Here is a 19,030-nt window from a genome sequence, read left to right on the forward strand (position 1 = left end):
AAGCCGCTGTCATGCTCTAAAATTTTTCTATTAACATCATGTTAGTCTTGAAATATGATTTTACTTTATCCTAAATCGTGTAATAGTGATGCATATAACTGACATTTGATACTTTACTCTTCAGTATTGTTCTAAACACAAGAGTTTCAGGCAGTGAGTATGACTGTAATCCATTAGAAGACATTTTCTACCTTTCAGCATATAAAAAACAGTAGAAACTAATGACTGCACAAAAATTTTCTAATATAAATTTACCAGTGCTCATTTTCAAGTCTTCCTAAATAATATAGTAAATACATATTTTATATTACATATGTAATATATGTCTTTGTATGTATATGTAAATGATATAGTAAAAGTTGGAGTTTAGTCATTTATATTTTTGTTCAGAATACTTTTTTTCGTTTATTAGGAACTTTTTTTTTTAGTTTTTATTCAAATTCCACTTAGTTAATATACCATGTAATATTAGTTTCAGGTGTACAATATAATGATTCAACACTTCCATACAACACCCAGGGCTCATCACAAGTAAATGCCTTAATCCCATCACCTACTTAACCGATCACCCCATCATTCTCCCCTCTGGTAACCATCAGTTCTCTATAGTTAAGAGTCTGTTTCTTGGTTTGCCTCTCTCTTTTTTCCCTTTGCTTGTTTTGTTTCTTAAATTCTACATGAGTGAAATCATATGGTATTTGTCTCTCTGACTTTATTTCACTTAGCATAATACTCTGTACCTCCATCTATGTTGTTGCAAATGGCAAGATTTCATTCTTCTTTATGGCTGAGTAATATTCTATGTATGTACCATGTCTTCCTTATCCATGCATCATTTGATGGACACTTGGGCTATTTCCACACAAAAACAGACACATAGATCAATGGAAGTGTAATAGAAATCCCAGAAATGAGGGGTGCCTGGGTGGCTCAGTTGGTTAAGCAACTGCCTTCAGCTCAGGTCATGATCCCGGGGTCCTGGGATCAAGCCCTGCATCAAGCCCCTGCTCAGCGGGAAGCCTGCTTCTCCCCCTCCCCCTCCCCCTGCCTCTCTCTGTCAAATAAATAAATTAAAAAAAAAAAGAAAGAAAACCCAGAAATGAACCCACAACTATATGGTCAATTAATCTTCAACAAATCAGGAAAGAACATCCAGTGGGGAAAAGATAGTCTCTTCAACAAATGGTGTCAGAAAAACTGGACAGCAACATGCTAAAGAATGAAACTAAACCACTTTCTTACATCATACACAAAAATAAACTCAAAATGGATTGAAAACCTAAATGTGAGACCTGAAACCATAAAAATCCTTGAAGAGAGCACAAGCAGAAATTTCTGTGACATCAGCCATATCAACATTTTTCTAGATATGTCTCCTGAAGCAAGGGAAATAAAAGCAAAAAATAAACTATTGGGACTACATCAAAATAAAAAGCTTTTGCACAGTGAAGGAAACAATCAAAACTAAAAGGCAACCTGTGGAATGGGAGAAGATATTTGTGAATGTCATATCTGATAAAGAGTTAGTATCCAAAATCTATAAAGAACTTATCAGACTCCTCAATACCCAAAAACCAAATAATCCAACTAAAAAATGGGCAGAAGACATGAATAGATATTTTTCCCAAAAAGACCTACAGTTGGGCAACAGACACAGGAAAAGATGCTCAACATCACTCATCATCAGGGAAATACAAATCAAAAGTACAATGAGATATCACCTCAACACCTGTCAGAATGGCTAAAATCAACAAAAGAAAGAAGTGTTGGCGAGGATGTGGAGAAAGAGGAACCCTCTTACATTGTTGGTGGGAATACAAACTGGTACAGCCACTCTGGAAAACAGTATGGAGTTTCCTCAGAAAGTTAAAAATAGAACTACCCTATGATCCAGTAATTGCACTAGTAGGTATTTACCTAAAGAATACACAATTACTAATTCAAAGGGATACAGGCACTCCAATGTTTACAGCAGCATTATCATTAGGAACTGTTAATCCTAATTTGGCTACTGTATTGACTTCCTAGGAGGCCTTAAAAATATCATTATATCTTTTTTTGCCAGTTTCCTAATCTTAAAGGTAATGACAGTATTACTGTTTTAGGAAGAGCAAGACAAGATATAACTTCTATAGAACAGAAAGATGTGACTAAAAAAGAAAATGGGGGAAAATAAACAAACACTGGAAGTCATGATTTAGGTCCTTTGCCTCCATGATCAGACAGACTATACAGCATTATTCTATAGGCAGGGATAAAGATTTAAATAGATTGAACATTTCTTTATTTAAAATAGGGGGAGTTTTAAGATTTTATTTGAGAGAGAGAGAGAGACACCAAGTATAGTCCCATCTTTGTCACCAAATTGTCAAGAACTATGAAGAGCTGGAAATTTTACTCTACTTGCAAATGAGTAAGTTAAACTAGTATATTTTCATGCTTTTTGAAGACACAAGACTACTTGATCAGAGACAAAGGACACTGTATTACAGCAAAAACAGTAGCTAGAGTATTAGCATTTTTCTTTTGGTTCCCTAAGCCCTATTCCCACAGGGCAATACAAAGAGGTCCATATAACCCCTTATACAACCAGTGGATTATGTTACAGAAGAGGAATCCAAAGTTTAGGGAACCCAAATCTTTTTATAATGGGCAGTAAGCACGGCTGCCCTTTCCTCCAGAGGGAGGCAGTATCTTCACTATACTAGACAATAAGAATGGTTGCCCTTTGATCTTGAGGAGAGACTATCTCTTCCTATCACTGCTTATCTGTTGGACTGCTTGAATGCCCTCACAAGTTGGCACTGACTTTCTCCAGAGCCAAGTGATAGAAGAGAGAGCAAGACAGAAGCTGTGAAGTCTTTTATAACCTATCCTTGTAAGTCATTCCCACAATATCCTAGAAATCAATTAAAAGTGTAATAGAAAATTCACAAATATGTGGAGATTAAACAGCATGCAGCTGAACAACCAGTGGGTCAAAGAAGAAAATGAAGTATCTTGAAACAAATGAAAATGAAAATACAATATACCAAAACTTATGGGATGCAGCAAAAGCAATTTTAAGAAAGGTAAGTTCATAGCAATAAACGCCTACATCAAGAAACAAGAGGGTGCCTGGGTGGCTCCGTCAGTAAGCATCTGCCTTCAGCTCAGGTCATGATCCCAGGGTCCTGAGATCTAGCCCCACATCGAGCTCCCTGCTTACTAGGGAGTCTGCTTCTGCCTCTGCCCCACCCCCTGCTCATGCTCACTGTCTCTCTCTCTCAAAAATGAATAAATAAATCTTTAAAAAAAAAAAAATGTCAAACAACCTAACTTTGTACCTCAAGGAACTAGAAAAAGAATAAACAAAGCACTGAGTTAGTAGTCAGAAGGAAATAAAGATCAGAACTAAAGTTCTGAAGTTTCAATGAAACTAAGACCTACTTCTTTGAAAGACAAAATTGACAAACCTTTAACTAGTCTCACCAAGAAAAAAGGACTCAAATAAAATCAGAAATGAAACAGGAAACATTACATCTTATACCACAGAAATATAAAGGGCCTTAAGAGACTATGAACAGTTATACACCAACAGATTGGACAACCTCAAAGAAATGGATGTTCCTACAAACATACAACTGACCAAGACTGAATCATGAAGAAAAAGAAAATCTGAGGGATGCCTGGCTGGCTCACTTGGTAGAACATGTGACTCTTGATCTTTGGGTTGTGAGTTCAAGCCCCATGTTGGGCACAGAGCTTGCTTAAAAAAAAAAAAGAAAGAAATAGTAAATCTGAACAGACTGATTACTAGTAAAGACATTGAATCATTAATCAAAAATCTGCCAACAAACAGAAGTCCAGACCCCAATGGCTTCACTGGTGAATTCTACCAAAAATTCAAAGAGGAATTAATCCCAATCCTAATTAAACTTTTCAAAAAAAAAAGAAGTACCCTGATACCAAAACCAGAAAAGGATGGCACAAAAAAAAAATTACAAGCCAATATCCCTCGTGAACATAGATGTCAAAATCCTGAACAGAATATTAGCAAACCAGACTTAGCGATATATCAAAAGTACCATACATCATGATCAAGTGTGATTTATTCCAGGCGTGTGAGGACAGTTTAACATCTGCAAATCAATCCACATGATATATCACATTAACAAAATGAAGATTAAAGTTATATTATCACAACAGATGCAGAAAAAAAGCTTTTGACAAAATTCAGCATCCATTCATGATAAAAATTCTCAACCAAGTGGGTATAGAGGGAACATACCTCAACATAACAGAAGCCATTTATGACAAGCCCACAGCTAACAACAGTGAAAGCTTTTCCTCTAAGATTAGGAGCAAAAGTAGGATGCCCACTTTCGCCACTCTTATTCAGCATAATGTTGGAAGTACTTGTCAGAAAAATTAGGCAAGAAAAAGAAATAAAAGGCATCCAGATTGGAAAGAAAGAAGTACAACTGTCACTTTTGTAGATGACATGGTATTATATATTTTTAAACCCTAAATACTCCACCAGTCAACTGTTAGAACCAATCAATGAATTCAGTAAGGTTTCAGGACACAAAAATCAGTTATACAAAAAGAATAAAATACCTAAAAATAAATTTAACCCTGAAGGTAAAAGACCTGTATACTATCTATTAACAAAGATGAAGGAAACTGAAGAAGACACAAATAAATGGAAAGATATACCATGCTCATAGATTGGAAGAATTAATATTGCTAAAATGTCCATACTATGCAAAGCAATCTGTAGATTCAGTGCAATCATATTAAAATTCCAATGGCATTTTTCACAGAAATAGAACAAACAATCCTAAAATGTCTATGGAACCACAAAAGACTCTGAACAGCCAAAGAAGTCGTGAGAAAGAAAGCTGTAGGCATCATGCTCCCTGGTTTCAAACTATTACAAAACTATAGTAATCAAAACACTATGGTATTGGCATGAAAAGAGACACATAGAACAATGGAGCAAAATAAAAAGCCTAGAAATAAACCTACACATATATGGCCAATTAATTTACTATAAAGGAGCCAAGAATATAGAATGAAGAAAGGAAAGTCTCTTCAGCAAATGGTGTTGGGAAAACTGGACAGCCACATTCATTCAAAAGAATGAATCTGGACTACCATCCTACATCGTACACAAAAATTAATTCAAAATGGATTAAAAACTTGAACATAAGACCTGAAACCATAAAACTCCTAGAAGAAAACATAGATGGTAAGCTCCAAGACAAGGCACATAGATACAGAGAATAAACTGGTGGTTGCCAGAGGTAGGGGATGGGCAAAGTGAGTAAAGGGAGTCAAAAGGTACAAACTTCCAGTTTAAAATAGTTATAGAGATATATTATACAACATGGTGACTATCATTAGTATGGTATTGCACATTTGAAAGTTGTTAAGAGAATAGATCTTAAAAGTTTTTATCAATGGGGCACCTGGGTGGCTCAGTTGGTTAAGTGACTGCCTTCGGCTCAGGTCATGATCCTGGAGTCCCAGGATCGAGCCCCACATCGGGCTCCCTGCTCAGCAGGGAGTCTGCTTCTCCCTCTGACCCTCCCCTTCTCGTGTTCTCTCTCTCAAATAAATAAAATCTTTTTTAAAAAAGTTTTTATCAAAAGAAAGAAATTTGTAACTATGTATCATGACTGATTTAACTAGACTTACTGTGGTGACCAATTCACAATATATACAGATAGCGAATCGTTATACACCTGTAACTAATATAATATGTCAATTATACCTCAATAAAAGTGTATTTACATCATAGGTAGCTGGATTACGAGCATATGGGAACTCCATACTATTTTTACAACTCTTCTAAGTCTGAAATTATTTCAAACTAAAAGGATTTTAAATGAAAATATGTTACAGATGGAAGAAAATATTCATAAAACATATCTGACAAAGATCTTGTGTCCACAAAACATAAAGAACTCTTAATCAATTAACAAATTAGCAAGACATAAACACATTCATAAAAGTAGATATTCAGTTGGTCAATAAACATATGTAAATGTAAACATATGTAAACTAGATCATTTGTAATATGGGAAATGCAAATTATTACCAAAATAAAACAACTGGTAATATCAAGTGTGGGTAAGGACCTGAAGGGACCCTTCATACACTGCTGGTTAGAATGTAAAACAATCCAAATTGTTTGGAAAAATACTTATGTAGTTTCTTATAAAATAAAATGTATACTTTCCCTATGACCCCGCAATTCCACCACCAGCGATTTATCCAAGAGGAATTAAAACATATGACCATTAAGACAGGTATAAATAAATGTCCATAGCAGCTGTGTATTCGTAATACATGATAACCAACAGCTGGCCGCTACCCAAATGTCCATCGACAGGAGAATGAATAAACAAATTGTGATATGAGTCTTTTTTTTTCCTGTATGTGTTGTGGAATATTTGCTCCCAATTTGTGGCTTTCCTTTTCATTTTTTAAACAGTTTCTTTGAAAGGCCAAAAGTTTAATTTTAGCAAAATCCAAATATTTGTGGTTTTACCATTTTAAAGTTATTATTTATATATAAATGGTATTCTGATGCTGACAGAAAGTTGCCAAAACCTCTACAGTGAAGGAGTCTAGGGGGAATTAACAGGAGTGTCGGTTATTTTGCAAATTTGGATGGATTCTAGAGCCTTGTATTAAAAAGGGGACCCCCCCCACTCGAGAGCCAGTTTGCAAGTAACAGCATAAAAGGACTTAAGTACAATACATAAAGGAGAAATGTGTTTCCTCTAGAACCCAAAAAGGCCTAAAAAAGTTGTGGGTCTGAGAGAATCAATAGCTGTTTCTTGACAGCATCATGAGTAGAGCAGCCCTCTGTTTACCAGTTAATTTTCCAAGACTTTAACGAAGTTTGCAGGACATTACACTAAGTATGAGGCAGTGACCCATTTTCTTTTTGTGAGCTCCTGAATGAGTAGGTCAAACAAATCTCCTCAGGGGACAAAGTCACCAATGTAATGTCATACCTGTCTTCCTGAAGAAAGCAGGATATAGTTAAGATCTTGCCCTTAAAGACTGTGTGTGATGACAGGGCTGTTGAGGCTCCCCATGGTAGCTGGGTAGAAGTATATCATACTTTGGAGGTGAGGTAGACTGCGGTCAAGGGACACCTGGATGACATAGTTGGTTAAGCATCCAGCTCTTGGTTTTGGCTCAGGTTGTGTTCTCAGGATCATGAGATCAAGCCCCACGTCAGGCTCCACTCTCAGCCATGGAGTCGGCTTGGATTTCCCTCTCCCTCTCTCTCTGTCCCCCTCTACTTGCTCTCTCTCTTTCTAAAATAAATCAATCTTAAAAAGGGGGAGTGGCTCAGATGGTTAAGCATCTGCCTTCGGCTCAGGTCATGATCTCCAGGTCCTGGGATCAAGCCCCACGTCAGGCTCCCTGCTCAGCAGGGAGTCTCCTTCTCCCTCTTCCTCTGCCTCTCCCCGCTGCTGCTGCTCTCTCTCTCTCTCTCTGAGGCTCTCTGTCTCAAATGAATAAATAAAAAATTATTTAAAAAAAAAACTGCAGTCAAGAGGCTGTTGAAATAGTCACTGAACAAAACATATTCACCAAATCTATAATGGCAAAATATTTACCAGTTGCTGATAGGATGAAGTCAGTAACTGCAATAATATTGACTATGGGGACATTAATGAGGCCCACAGCATGAAGCTTGAGGTAATCCACCAGGAGGCACCATTCATTCTTCCCAAGTTTAAGAGCAGGCCAAATTGAGCTGTTGAATGGCAAAGCAGTGGGATAATCACCCCTTCTCTAAATGTGTCTAAATGTGTATAGTGGGCTTCAATCATTAAAAAGGCCATGTTTTAATATACATTGGACCATATTATCTGTTTTAATGGGAGAGGAGGTCCATGTGGTTCCATTTTATCAAGATAATTTGTAAGTGCCAACTACTTAATTGTATTACTCATCCAGTCAGAGAGTCCATGACCCCTATGCATATGGGATATTTTAGGAGATAAGTACTGCAACCATGAGCAATTTGGCAAGAGTAGTTCCTGTGGTTAAGGTGAGGCATATCTGTTTGTCCTCTCATCATGTTCAGTAGTTCCCCTAATATTATAGGTGGCACTTTGCTTAAACTAATTGGTATCCCCTGTATAACCATAATTTGAACCCCTGTATTAAAGCCATGAAAGTTTGGCAATTGGTGTATTTCAGCAGATTTTAAATTAATTGAGAACCAGTATTATAGAGGCACAAAGTCAATCTGTGCCCTTTTAGTAAATTTTGGGTTACCAACTGGGCCTAATTGTGGACTTTTGTTTTAGTTTTTGTTTCCTCCTTATCGTAGACTGAACTGTGTTCCCCCCCCCCCCTTCACACATTGAAGCCCAAAGCCCCAAAGTGACTATTTGGAAATGGAGCCTTTAAGGAGGTAATTGAAGTTAAATTAGGTCATAAGAGTGGGGCCCTAATCTGACAGGACTGGTGTCCTTATAAGAAGAGGAAGAGAGACCAGGGCTCTCTCTTTCTCTTCCTCCCACATACAGAGGAAAGGCCATCTATAAGGCAGGAAGAGAGGCCTCACCAGAAACAACTCTGATGGCGCCTTAATCTTGGACTTCCAGCCTCTGGAATTATGGGAAAATAGATTTCTGTTGTCTAAGCCACTCAGTCTATGATATTTTATTACAGCTACCCTAACAAACCAATGCACTCCCCCTGTATCCAGGTTTCTTTTTCTTTTTTCCTGCTACTGGTGGTGGTTACTAGATTTATTTCAGGGAGGTCTTCTCTACACTGCTCATATTTATCAATTTCTTCCTTCAGAGAGACTCAAATCAGTATTATCAGGATTAGGGCTCTTCCCCCATGACAGTGGTTGAATGAATGAATGCCTTGGCTGTGCCACAGGTATTCCATGGGCATTTTTCCCTATAACCCTGAGGATCAAGATCTTTCTGGGGTCAGAGAAATAGGCAGCAGAAGCTACAGAAGAATTTTGTAGGGTCATACCGAGCCATGTGCCTTTAGAATAAATCTGAGTAATTCAACTCTTCAAATAATGCCTGCTGTTCTTCCACACACAAATGACCAACCAATGGGCTTATGTATTGTAGAAGCTACAAGTCTTTTCCCCTACACCCTCTATAGAATAGGGGCTAACATCTGATTGAGACACACAACCAGTCAGTTGATCACAGGATGAGTCTTTCCTGAATCTAGTGTCAGTCATGGCTTATGATGGAATCACAACACACAATTCAATGTAAGACACACAAGACAGGTTTGAGCTGAGACACATGACTCGAGGCAACCTAAAGGAGGGCCCAATCCCATACTCCTCTCCCTAAACACCAGTTATTGAAACTTCCACCTTAAGTCAGTTCAGTCTAAAACAGAGGCTTGGTAGAACTCCGCAAATATAGCACAGAGCCAGTTAACAAACTGAAGCAAGCTCCTCAGCCAGCGGTAGTGGTCCTCTAGACATCCTGCTTCTAATACCAATTGTGTGGCCGCCTTGCAGGGACAGAATGGACCTCCTCCACACCCCAAATTTGGCTTATTATCTAATAAGGCTCTCTGAGGCAAACAAGGCAGACTTCCCATATTAGCCCAAAATTGCCTGACAGAACAAGGAAAAGGAGACTGGCTTGGAGTTTTTCATTGTGCTTGAGAGTGGGACTCGGGTAAGGGTTCTTGTGCACAGGGAGGGCCTTGCAAGGTCTCAGTTTCCTGGGCTTTCTTAACAGCTTGCCCAGATGTAGGGCACAAGGGGAAGATGAAAGAGTGAGACTTCAAAGCTATCAGCAATCAAACATCATAAAATGGAGTCAGCTCTTTGTTACCATATTAAATTATTGTAAATGGATGATTCTAGTACATACTATTTAGATTAGAATTTGAATAATGTAATGTGTGTTTCACCATTTTAAATAAGACTTCGCAAATTTTTTCACGTAAAATTATATTCTTGGTAAATAGATCACTTTGATCACATTTGTTTATCATTAGTCCCTTCTAAATCCTCACAAAATGAGAATAAAGGAATAAAAAGGCATAAACCCTGGAACAAAGAGAATAGACAACTATAGCAGTCAGGGAATGTTAATGAAATTTTATAAGATGGGGAGCAGTAGATAATTACCAGCATCTTAGGCCTTACCTTTCCCAGTCTGTCCTTGCAGGAGACTGACTCATGTCACAGAAGCCCAGAAGAGCTCAGGAATTGAAGGTGTGGGGTAGGGCAAGGGGACTGGATAAAAGACCGTGCGAGGAGTAGTTTGACACCGCCCTCCAGATCTTTTCCCCAACCTGAACTTGTTATTTAACAGTGTTCTAAGGAAAGGAATAAAAATGGGCAGGAAAGCTTTATTGAAAAATAGCCTGAGGAACACCAATCTAAAATTTCAATTATGCAAACCTCCAGTAACTATTCCCTCAGCCTTTCTCAGGCATTTCTCTCTCATAACGAGAGAATTATGCCCTACTGCCCTATGCATCTATTATGTGTAATGAACTAACTTCTCTCCTATGCTATTTATGTGCCATCCTTGGGAGAATTTAAAAAATGTCATTTCAGTAGTTTTCTGTATCTTATGGTTCAGACAAGGAACCCCCGTTGAGAAAGAGTACCCCCAAACACGAAGTCAAAACTACTGCTTTCCTGGGAAAATTACAGAGATTAGTACTATCATTAGAGACTTGAGAAGGTCTTATCACATCCCCATATTACTCCATATCACAAATTTAATTAGAAACTGATGCCAGTGGGGGCTGGGTGGCTCAATTGATTAAGCGTCCAACTCTTAGTTTCGGCTCAGGTCATGATCTTGGGGCTATGGAGTGAAGCCCCATATCTGGCTCTGTGCTCTGCTCAGAGTCTGCTTGAAATTCTCTCTCTCCCTCTCCCTCCGCCCTCCCCCCTCCTCCTTCTCAGCCCCAACTCAAGTACACATGCATGTACACTTTCTCTAAAATAGCTAGCTAGATAGATAGATAGAATATTTTTTAAAAAGAAAGAAAAAGAAGTTGATGCCAGTCTCAGCTGTGGTTCTGGATGTGGTCATCTTGGGCCAGCTTTGTCCCTCCACCTGATTTCACTATTACCTGTAAGGACACCAATTCTTTGGGAGTCTTCTCTTCCAGGTTTTAGCTATCAACACTGTTAATAACACTACACTAGCACTTGAAGTCCTCCTCCACCCATACCTTTGTAAATAAAGTCCCAACAAATAAAATAAAGTACACAACAAACTGAAGGGGAAAAAAAATCCCTTCAGAAATCAATCCCATTTACAATTGCATCAAAAAGAATAAAATACCTAGAAATAAATAAAGTGGAAGACCTGTACACTGAAAACTATAAGACATTCATGAAAAGAAACTGAAGATGACACAAAGAAATGGAAAGATACTCTGTGCTCATGGATTGGAAGAATTAATATTGCTAAAATGACCATAGTACTTAAAGCAATCTATAAATTCAGTGCAATCCCTATCAAAATTTCAGTGGCACTTTTCACAGAACAGAACAATTTTAAAATTTGTATGGAACCACAAAGACCAATGGCCAAAGCAGTCTTGAGAAAGAACAAAGCTAAAGGCATCATAAAACTATGATGATAACAATATTACAAAGCTATAATAATCAACAAGTATGGTATTGGCATAAAAGCAGACACACAGATTAGTGGAATAGAGCAGAGAGCCCAGAAATAAGCTCACACATGTATGGTCAATTAATTTATGATAGAGAAGCCATTGGAGAAAGGATAGACCCTTCAATAACTGTTGTTGGGAAAACTGAATAGCCACATGCAAAAGAATGAATCTGGACCACTATCTTACACCACTTACACTTAAAAATTAAAATGGATTAAAGACTTGAATCTAGAGTTCTGAAGGGGGGTGGAAAGAGGACCCCAGAGAGCCCTGAGCAGCCTCACTGCCTCCAGCGGCCTAGTTACCACCACACCCTGGGGGGAGGCACAGCTGGCCCCAGTCACCAAAACCGCAGCCATGAGCAGCCGCCGCCACCCCACCCTCTGTGCTGCAGACACCAAGTCCCATACCACCACAGTGGCTTCACATCACTGGCACCTGCCAGCAGGGACAACAGGATCATCTCAAGGAAGGTTGTGGGAACAGTAAAGTCGTTCAATGTAAGAAACGGATCTGGTTTCATCAACAGGACTGACACCAAGGAAGATGTATTTGTGTACCAGACTACCATAAAGAATAACAACCCAGGAAGTACCTTCACAGTGTAGAAGATGGAGAGACTGTGGAGTCTGATGAATGAGAAAAGGTTTTGGAGGCAGCAAATGTGACAGGCCTTGGTGGATCTCCAATGTAAAGCAGTAAATACACAGCGGACCATAACCATTATAGATGCTACTCACGTCACAAGGTCCTCCACACAACTCCCAGCAGAATTACCAGAATAGTGAGAGTGGGGAGAAGAAGGATGGATCAGAGAGTGCTTCTGAAGGCCAGGCCCAACAGTGGTGCCCTCCCACAGGCAGGGGTTCCCACCTTACTACATGTGGAGCCCCCATGGGCATGGACCACAGTCTTCCAACCCCCCTGTGCAGGGAGAAGTGATGGAAGGTGCTGACAGCCAGGGTGCAGGAGAACAAGGTAGACCAGTGACACAGAATATGCATCAGGATTATACACCACGATTCTGCAGGGGCCCTCCTCACCAAAGACAGTCTAAAGAGGAGGGCCACGAAGAAGATAAGGAAAATCAAGGAGATGAGACCCAAGGTCAGCAGCCACCTCAATGTGGGTACCTCCACAACTTCAGTTACTGTCGCAGATGCCCAGAAAACCCTAAACCACAAGATGGCAAAGAGACAAAAGCAGCCAGTCCACCAGCTGAGAATTCATCCACTCCCTAGGCTGAGCAGGGCAGGGCTGACTAAATGCCAGCTTACCATCTCTACCATCATCCAGTTTAGTCCAACAAGAAGAAATGAATATGAAATTGCAGCAATAGGAAATGAACAAAAGTTTGGAGCTGAAGACCTTAAGTGCCTGCTTTTTTTTGCCCATATTGATCAGATAAATAGAACTATCTACATTATCTCTGCAGCATGGGGTTTTTATTATTTTTTAAATTTTATTATTATTTTTACCTACAGATGTCTCTTTTTGGTAATGACAAAGTCTTAAAAAAAAAAAAAACCTGGTTTTTCTCAATGCACCTTTAAAGATTTTTAAATTGTTTCATATCTGGTCAGGTTGAGATTTTTAAGAACCTCATTTTTAATTTGTAATAAACGTTTACAACTTGGTTTAAAAAAAAAGTCAACAAATGGCAAGCACCAGTTAATAAGTCTTAGATAATTAAAAAAAAAAAAAAAACTTGAAATTCAGACTTGAAGTCTTAAAAATCCTAGAAGAAAAAAATGTAGTAATCTTGACAAAGGTCTTGGCAATGACTTCCTGAATCTGACACCAAAAGTAAAGGCAGCAAAAGCAAAAATAAGTAGAACTACATCAAACTAAAAGGCTTCTACAGAGCAAAGGAAACCGTCAACAAAATGAAAAGGCAGTGCACTGAACGGGAGAAAATATTTGCAAATTCTGTATCTGATAAGGAGTTACTATCCAAAACATGAAGAACTCAATACAACTCAATAGCAGAAAAACAGTCTGATTAAAAACTGGACAGAGGATCTAAATAGATATTTTTCCAAAGAAGACATACAGATGGGGCGCCTGGGTGGCTCAGCTGGTAAGTGACTGCCTTTGGCTCAGGTCATGATCCTGGAGTCCCGGGATCGAGTCCCGCATCGGGCTCCCTGCTCGGTGGGGAGAACTCTGACCCTCCCCCGTCTCATGTGCTCTCTCTTTCTCTCTCTCAAATAAATAAAAATAAAATCTTAAAAAAAAAAAAGACATACAGATGGCCAACAGATACATGAAGATGCTCAAGATCACTAATCATCAGGGAAATGCAAGTCAAAACCACAATGAGCTATCACTTCACACTTGTTAGAGTAGCTAGTATCAAAAGGACAAGAAAAAAATGTCGGCAAGGATGTGGAAGAGGAGGAACCTTTGTGCACACTGTTGGTGGGAAGGTAAATTGGTGCAGCCACTCTGGAAAACAGTATGGAGATTCCTCAAGAAATGAAAAATAGAACTACCATATGATCCAGCAGTTCCATTTCTGGGTACTTATCTGAAGGAAACCGAAAATACTAACTCAAAAAGCCGTATGCACCTCCATGTTCCCTGCAGCATTATTTACAGTAACCAAGATATGGAAACCATCTAAGTGTTCATTGACAGATGAAAGGATAAAGAAAGTATGCTGTGTATATGTATATGTATTATATATATGTTATATATATGTGTGTGTGTGTGTGTATACACACACAATTATTTAACCATAAAAAAAGAAGGAATTCTTACCATTTGTGACAACATGGATGGACCTTGAGGGCATTATGCTAAGTGAAATAAGTCAGAGTAAGGCAAATACCATATGATCTCATTTATATTGGAATCTAAAAACAAACAAACAAAAAATCATGCTCATAGATACAGAGAACAGACTGGTAGTTGCCAGAGGGGGAGGGAAGGGAGTAAGTGAAATGGATGAAGGAGTTCAAAAGGTAGAAACTTCCAGTTATGAAATAAGTCATGGGATGTAATTTACGTCATGACAACTGTAGTTAATACTGTATTGCATATTTGAAAGTTGCTAAGAGTAAATCTTAAAAGTTCTCATCAGATACCACCTCACACCTGTCAGAATGGGTAAAATTAACAACACAAGAAACAGCAGGTGTTATCAAGGATGCAGAGAAAGGGGAACCCTCTTGCACTGTTGGTGAGAATATAAACTGGTGCAGCCACTCTGGAAAACAGTATGGAGGTTCCTCAAAAAGTTAAAAATAGAATTACCCTACGATCCGGCAAATTACACTATTAGGTATTTACCCAAAGGATACAAAAATACTGATTTGAAGGGGTACATGCACCCCCAATGTTTACAGCAGCATTATCAATAATTGCCAAACTTTGGAGAGAGCCCAAATGTCCATAAGAAGAAGTGGTATAGGGATGCTTTGGTGGCTCAGTCGGTTGAGCATCTACCTTCAGCTGCGGTCATGATCCCAGGGTCCTGGGATCGAGTCCCACATTGGGCTCCTTGCTCGTTGGGGAGCCTGCTTCTCCCTCTGCCTGCCGTTCCCCCTGCTTGTGCTCTGACAAATAAATAAAATCTTTTTTAAAAGGGGGGGGAAGATGATGTGGTATATTGGGCGCTTGGGTGGCTCAGTTGGTTAAGCGTCTGTCTTCAGCTCAGATGATGATCCCAGGGTCCTGGGATGGAGCCCCGAGTTGGGCTCCCTGCTCAGCAGGGAGTCTGCTTCTCCCTCTTCTGCTGCTTGTGCTCTCTCACTCACTCTCAAATAAATAAAATCTTCAAAAAAAAATGTTTAAAGGTGTGTGTGTATACACATATGTGTGTGGCACAATTGCATATTATTCAACCATCAAAAAGAATGAAATCTTACCATTTGCAAGGATGTGGATGGAGCTACAGTATATTATGCTAAGCAAAATAAGTCAGAGAAAGACAAATACCAAATGATTTCACTCATACATGGAATTTAAGAAACAAAACAGATGAACATATGGGAGGGGAAAAGAAAAGAGGGAAACAAACCGTAAGAGACTCTTAACGATAGAGAACAAACTGAGGGGTGATGGAGGGAGGTGGGTGGGGGATGGGCTAGATGGGGGATGGGTATGAAGGAGGGCACTTGTTATGATTAGCACTGGGTGTTGTATGTAAGTGATGAATCACTGAATTCTCCTGAAACCAATGTTGCACAGTATGTTAACTAAATGGAATTTAAGTAAAAAAATTTTTTAAAGTTCTCGTCACAAGAAAACAAAAGTCTATCACTATCGTGACATGTTAACTAGACTTATGTTATTTCTTAATACAGTTGACTCTTGAACAACATGGGGGGTTAAGTGTGCCAGTCCACTTCCCCCCCTTGTGCTCAGTTGAAAACCCCCTTATAACTTTTGACTCCCCCAAAACTACTAATAGCCTACTATTGCCCAGAAGCCTAAGTGATAATATAAACACAGATTTTGGGGGCACTTGGGTAGTTCAGTCAGTTGGGCATCTGCCGTCAACTCAGGTCATGATTCTAGGGTCCTGGGATCAAGTCCCACATCAGGCTCCCTGCTCGGCGGGGAGCCTGCTTCTCCCTCTCCCTGCCACTCCCCCTGCTTGTGCTCTCTCTGTCTCTGTCAAATAAATAAATAAATCTTTTTAAAAAAACATATTTTGTATGTATTATATATATTCCTAAAGTAAGCTACAGAACAAATGTTATTAAAATCACTTACAGTACTATAAAGTATTTTAAAAAAAAATCTGTGTGTAAGTGGACCCATGCAGTTCAAACCCATGTTGTTTAAATAAGGGTCAACTGTATATATACAAATATCAAATCATGTTGTACATCTGAAACTAATGTAATGTTGTATGTAATTATACCTCAATTAAAATAAAAATCCCTACAGAGACACCTGGGTGGTTCAGATTCCTGAAGCATCTGCCTTCAGCTCAGGTCATGATCTTAGGGTCATGGGCTCAAGGCCCCACAACGGGCTCCACACTCACTGGGGAATCTGCTTGAGTTTCTCTGATCATATCCTCCCACCCCCGTGGCATGCCCACGCTCACTCTCTCTCTCTCTCTCTCTGTCATATAAATCGTAAAAAAAAAAAAAAAATCCCTCCAGTAGCTTTATGTGTCATACAGAATAAAGGAGCCAGAATCCTTGCAGTGGCCTCGAAGTCTTTATGTGATTTTACCTTCTTACCTCCCTGGCCTCATCTCCTCTCCCTGCCCCCCCGCCCCTTGCTTGCTTTGCTGCAGCCACCCTGGTCATCTCATTATCGCTCAGACATCCTAGACATGTTTCCACCTCAAGCCCTTTACAATTTACCGTTTCCTATCTCAGGGTAATCTTGCTGTATTGTATTTTACTGTGTATCAAATCACCACAACACTTAGTGGCATAAAATATTTTTTAAAGGAACGGATCAAACATCCTTGTGTCCATTTCTCCAAGGGGGAGGATTTATTTACTGTTGCTCCCCAAAGAGGAAGTAAAAAGGAATTTGAACTACATGCACTGTCTTGAGCAAAGTTTCTCAAACTATCTGTAGTAAAGAACCAGGTTTAAAATATTTCTTTTGAGAGAGTGGGGAGTGGAGAGCACACGAGTTGGGGGAGGGAGTAGAGAGGGAGAAAAATCTCAAGCATGGAGCCCAGTGTGGGGCCCAATCTCACGGCCCATGAGACCATGACCTGAGCTGAAATCAAGAGTCAGTCACTTAACCCACTGAGCCACCCAGGTGCCCTGGATTAGAATATTTTTATTTCCATCTGTTGCTGACCAATCAGTAGTCCTATTGTGCCTAACAAGAATGCAGCTCACACTTAATGTGACCCACCATGGTAGTTTGACATCTCACTGGCTTATATTCTGTTTAAAAGAAGAGTTTATTGCTCACATACTTTGTCGTGGCAGTTTTAATTTGCTGGTTCTAACCCTTACTTCAAGTTTCTGGACTCACTTTGTCACAGATGGGTAACAAACCGTTGGCAGATTGGCACCAGCCAATGGACCACACTTTAGGGTCACTGGTCCAGAGGAGACCTCTCTTTTTGGGAAGGTAGCTAACTCGTAGATGAGAAGACCTTTCTGGGCACAACAGGAAGTGTTTGCTGCTGAAGGGTCACAACCTTAGAACAGTTTGAGAGAAGTTACAAGATTTTCTTTAAAGAAGAGTGTCTCCTCCTGAGAGTGAAAAGACATTTGAAGTGATTTTTTAAAATTTTGTTGTTTGGTTGTCTTTACATACAATTTATCCATATATATAGTCAAGGGCATTTAACTGCTCTATTTTTAAATTGGAAAGGAAAACTGTAGAGGTGAACATCAAATATACATTCTGAAACACAAAGTCAGTATAGAACATGGATTTGGAAGGTAGCAGATTATTAGATATACCATCCACATTATTAGGTATACATTATTAGATATATCTGATATATCTGATATTTTAAGTGGGTGATGCTATTTGCAAGGACATTATTTCTTAAATAAAATTTCTGAGAATTTGAGTTGAGCTGAATCTACTGAAAATTGTTGAATCCGAAATCGTTACTTTTGTAATTATATAAAATAATGATCACTAGTAGGTCATTTCAATAGAAATATTCATTAGGGAGCTTCAAGATCTATCAGATAGAAATGGACCTTTTGTCTTTAAAGAAAATATAATAAAGACATATAAAATTTCTTCTAATTTGGCCATAAGTTTTCAGTACCTAATAAATTGCATGATACTTAGTAATTAACAATTTTATGGTCTACAGCTGTGAGGGGGGAGGTATGTATAGGTTACTCAAAAAATAGTGTGCTTTCCCATACAGCCTCCAACTCCTCTCCCCCAAGAATAGTAAGGATTTTCAAAGGCATCGAATCTTGGAACATATGTGGTTTTATGACAAAAATCTATCCCAAAGGGATATTATTTGGGAATGCAATTTAAATTTTCTTATCAGCTCTTGCTTTAGTAGATATATTTTGAGGTCATTACATAAAAATATTGAATAATTTGAAAACTGACTTTTTATTTTTTATTCAGTATGGAGATTTATTCCCAGAGCGGGGCTTTTCTGATGCAAAATTGGAATGCTTGTGTAGTCACAACAGCTGTCCCCACACCATGTGGTGTCTTCCATTACTTTACTGTAGAGATGAATTTTTGGCCCGGTGTCTCAGTAATATTGGACACACATGGTTTTAAGTGGCAAAGCAGTATGTTTATGCATTCATCTGACTTTCACAGCTACAGTTGGCTCCAGATTAGAACAAGGAGAATACATTCACACCGTGGCCACCCTCATGGCGGCTGTAGTAGCTGGATCACAGTGGGCTCTGTTGCTTCTAAAGACACAACTAACTATTGCTGAGGA

The 19,030-nt window shown here is 39.0% G+C and overlaps 1 protein-coding gene and 1 pseudogene across 2 annotated transcripts in view; both read left to right on the plus strand.

Moving 5' to 3' along the window:
* DNAJC1 (DnaJ heat shock protein family (Hsp40) member C1) overlaps positions 1 to 19,030 on the plus strand; it is a 228,608-nt gene that overhangs the window by 179,600 nt on the left and 29,978 nt on the right. The gene's annotated exons all lie outside the window — the stretch shown is intronic.
* On the plus strand, positions 9,231 to 12,926 carry LOC114217290 (Y-box-binding protein 1 pseudogene; annotated as a pseudogene).

This window comes from Eumetopias jubatus, unplaced genomic scaffold, assembly GCF_037043125.1.
Source record: "Eumetopias jubatus isolate StellerSeaLion01/CBP00866 unplaced genomic scaffold, mEumJub1_p1.0 scaffold_8, whole genome shotgun sequence".
Lineage (NCBI taxonomy): Eukaryota > Metazoa > Chordata > Mammalia > Carnivora > Otariidae > Eumetopias > Eumetopias jubatus.